At 43.9% G+C, this 3974-nt stretch overlaps 1 long non-coding RNA gene across 4 annotated transcripts in view; it reads right to left on the reverse strand.

Annotated features, from left to right (window-relative positions):
• Positions 1-6: 6 nt before the first annotated feature.
• LOC113455468 overlaps positions 7-3974 on the reverse strand; it is a 7878-nt gene continuing 3910 nt past the window's right edge. For 2 of the 4 annotated variants that reach the window (XR_003376571.1, XR_003376574.1), the window contains exons 4-6: positions 2847-2927; positions 1332-1375; positions 7-732 (exon numbers count right to left, since the gene is read on the reverse strand). This is a non-coding gene — a long non-coding RNA (uncharacterized LOC113455468). Of the gene's footprint in view, positions 733-1331; positions 1376-1877; positions 2648-2846; positions 2928-3392; positions 3433-3974 lie in introns of those variants that run through there. The other 2 variants (XR_003376572.1, XR_003376573.1) reach the window with 2 other exon arrangements.

Here is a 3974-nt window from a genome sequence, read left to right on the forward strand (position 1 = left end):
GCCCAGGACTGCACACTCACCCAGCACTAGCTGCAAGCCCAGGACTGCACACTCACCCAGCACTAGCTGCACGCCCAGGACTACACACTAACCTAGCACACACTAGCTGGACGCCCAGGACTACACACTCACCCAGCACTAGCTGGACGACCTGCACTGTGGAGCCAGCCTTTAAAATTTGTCTATGTCTCAAAGAAAGTATTTTAAGCAGAAAAGAAACATGATCACACGGTTCTTTAAGATACAACTGATAAGAGTGCTAAGAAGCACTAAGAGGCACATGATGGTCAAGTTTCATAGCATCACAGAAACACAAATGGCATAGTTGTGTCTCACACGACAATGATATACTGCGGACTGGGAACTACAGGGCTTGGTGGCATGGGGGTGAGAAAGAAATGACTGAGGATGACTCTCCAGATGAGGACACTGATGATGAGCAAGACACATTCTGCCCGCAGGCTTTTCTCTTTAGTACGAATCTCCGATGTTGAGAAAGATGTGCCCATTGGCTGAAGGCTTTATTACACTGCTTACATTGATAAGTTTTCTCCCCAGTATGAACTCTGGTGTTGAATAAAATGAGCATTCTGACTGAACGTCTTCCCACAACCAGCACATTCAAAGGGCTTTTCTCCTGGGTTTACTCTTTGATGCTGAAGAAGGTGGGCACTCTGGCTGAAGGCTCTCCACATTCAACACATCCACGGGGTTTCTCCCTGGATGAATTCTCTGCGGAAGAGTAAGGCTTGATATTTCGTTAAATGCTTTCTCAGTCATTACATTTTACCTGTCTTTCTCCAAAGTCTTATTTATACTTTTTCATGAATTATTTTCTGTACCAAAAGTATATATTCTCTCTCCCATGGGGGAAAAAATCTGTATTAGATAAGATAATGAATGCATGTGGAAGTTTGTCCCAGACTGAGCAGTGGTCTCTTTCCACAATAAAGATATCTATATGAGTGGCTGTCCCAAGCCTAAAATGTGTTTGCTGAATGATGCGATTCGAAGCAAGTCTTTACAGCTCCAGTTTTCCCCTAATGTGGAATATTCCAGAGCATAATTTGTAAGCCTTTCCACAATTACTGCCTAGGAAATTTTCTCTTTAATGTTCCAGTTATGTTGTGCAGTGGTGGCACATGCCTTTAATCCCAGCTCTTGGGAGACAAAGGCAGGCAGATCTCTGTGACTTCAAAGATAGCCTGGTTTACAAAATGAGTTTCAGGACAGCCAGAACACAGAGAAACCCTGTCTTGAAAAATAAATAAATACATACATACATACATACATACATACATACATACATACATACATACGTACATACATACCAGATTTGGACATAATTCTTTAGTCACCCACATGTACTTCATGTCTGAAAGATAATTGACAAACATTTCTTTTAATACATGCTAGGAAGGAACCTTGCAAATCAAGAGCCCAGAAGAGGTTAAATCAGATGCCACCACCATCCAAGCACACCTGGAATAAGCCATCACTGGCCATAAGGTCAACATTATATACAGTCTTTTCTTTACACCAATACTTATGGGTGGAACTTACCTGCAACTTACATGCTGGGTGGTTTTGGTAAACTCTGTTATCAAACAACATGCTGTATTCATCAACAATTATTTTGTAAACTCTCTTTTTCATTTTACTTAAAATATTTCAGTTTTGTGTATACGAGTGTTTTCTCTGTATGTACATATAGGTACCACACGTGTGCCTGGTACCCGCAGAGGCCAGAGGAGTACATCAGAACTGGAGTTAGGGGTGGTTGTGAGGCCCCAAATGGGTGCTGAGAACCAGACTCAGGTCTTCTACAAGAACAGCAAGTCCTCTTGACCACTGAGCTGCTCTGACCACAGCTTGCTTTCTTACTACTTCTGACACATTTCAGTGTAAACATAATGTTGAGGACGTTTTTCCTCAAAGGCTTTATGAACTGATTTGTGAAACTAGACTGTGGTCTATTCTCTTTGGGGAGGCACTCAACAAACAGCCTCCTGTATTGCTTTCTAGCCTTTCACCTGTATTTCAGCCCTGCTCACCCACACTTCCGCATTCTCCTAGGATACCACCCGTTCATCCAGACTTCATATTAGTGACAGAGCTGGGGAGAACAGAGTCATGTCATGCTACTTTGTATTCAGGGGGCGGGGATCATTGGGGATCAAAGTCAGGTCTAGTATTGGCTAACCCACACCCCAGACCTTCATGTGATTCTCTAGAGTCCTTTGTGTTTGTGGTTTTACATGTTTCCTCTCATTTGTCCTCCGTTTATATGTTTTCTTCCTTTTCTTAAAGACATACATCTTTAATTACATTAGATCCACAGTTTTCCAATTCATTTACTCCTACTTTGATCTCTAGAAACACCAACGACTACAGACTATTCATAACTTATTTTGGCTTGGATTAGATGCTTACTTATTCTGCTTTTCTGTTGCTGTGATAAAACACTCCAACCCAAAGCAACTTGGGAGAGAAAAGGATTTATTTCTGTTTACACTTCCAGGTCACAGTCTATCACAGAGGGAAATCGGAACAAGAATCCAAGCAGGAAGGGAAGTAGAAACGATCGAAGAATCCTGCCTCCTGAGTCACCCCTGGCTCTCGCTCAGCTACCTTCCTTACCTATCACCTGATCAGAGGGGCAGAAGTTAAGAAAGACTTTGGTATGCACAGGAAATAAACAAGGTAAATGTGGTAGGTTATGCCAGTGGAGAAGAAACTGCTATGACAGGCTGCACCAATCCGGGAGGGCATCTGAATTATCCCTCAGATGCCAAAGGAAGAGACTGCTGAGCCAACCTCTCCAGCTCCAGTCATCCTGCACTCACCTGGACACCGCTCCGTCTGTCATCATGGCTCCTTCTCGTGCTACAGTAACGGGATCTCATCTGGTTTTAAAATGCAAAGATCTGTACATAAAACATGAAAGCTGAGAGTGAAGTTTGTAAGCAAGAGCTACACTTGTCTAAATCAGCAGTTCTCAACCCTCCTAATGCTGTAACACTTTAATGCAGTGCCTTGTGGCTTGGTGTCCCCCAACCACAAAATTATCTTCATTGCTACTTCATAACTGCAATTTTGTTACTGTTAAGAATCTTAATGTAAATATCTGTGTTTTCCGATGATCTTAGGCAACCCTTGCCTGTGAAGGCTCATTGCACACACCCCAAAGAGGTCACATGACCCACAGGTTGAGAACCACCCATCTAAATGGTCTTGAAGAGGGATGGTGTTGGAAAACAATAAAGCAAGAGAAGACACTGAGTCACAGTGAACATTGGTGCTACCTTCCCCTACATTCAGGTTCCTGTAGGTGTCCCACATCGCCTTCCTGTGCAAACGCCTCTGGGCAAGACTCAGTCATTCCCACTCACCTTGGCAGAAGTTTATGGGCACATCTGTGAGTCACTAGCCCTAAAATGACAAACAAAATCTGAGCTCAGGCTCCTGGGCTCATGTGACCCTAGGGCACATGAGTTATACTGCTCATTACAAGATAAACTAATGTGTGCAAGCAGCCAGGCTCTGGTGACACACACCTTTAATCCCAGCACTCAGGAGGCAGAGGCAGGAGGATCTCTGTGAGTTCGTGGCCATTCCAGTCAACAGAGTGAGTTCCAGGACAGCCAGGGCTACACAGCAAAACTCTGTCTCAAAAATCCAAAACATAAATAAATCAATAAAAAGAATATGTGCAAGTAATTGCACCAACGGTCTGAATGACCTAGGTGAGATGCTCACTAGCCTTTGCTGCCTGGTTATGCTGTACTTACTTTTCAAAACAGAAAAACACTCTGTTCCAGAAGCAGCTCAGGAATCCCAAGTCCTTCCAACACTTCCCCTCAGCAGAGTCCAACTGTGCTCCCCCCTCCAACACTTCCCCTCAGCAGAGTCTAACTGTGCTCCCCCAACACTTCCTCTCAGCAGAGTCTAACTGTGCTCCCCCCAACACTTCC

Source organism: Microtus ochrogaster, unplaced genomic scaffold, assembly GCF_000317375.1.
Source record: "Microtus ochrogaster isolate Prairie Vole_2 unplaced genomic scaffold, MicOch1.0 UNK47, whole genome shotgun sequence".
NCBI classification, from domain to species: Eukaryota; Metazoa; Chordata; class Mammalia; order Rodentia; family Cricetidae; genus Microtus; species Microtus ochrogaster.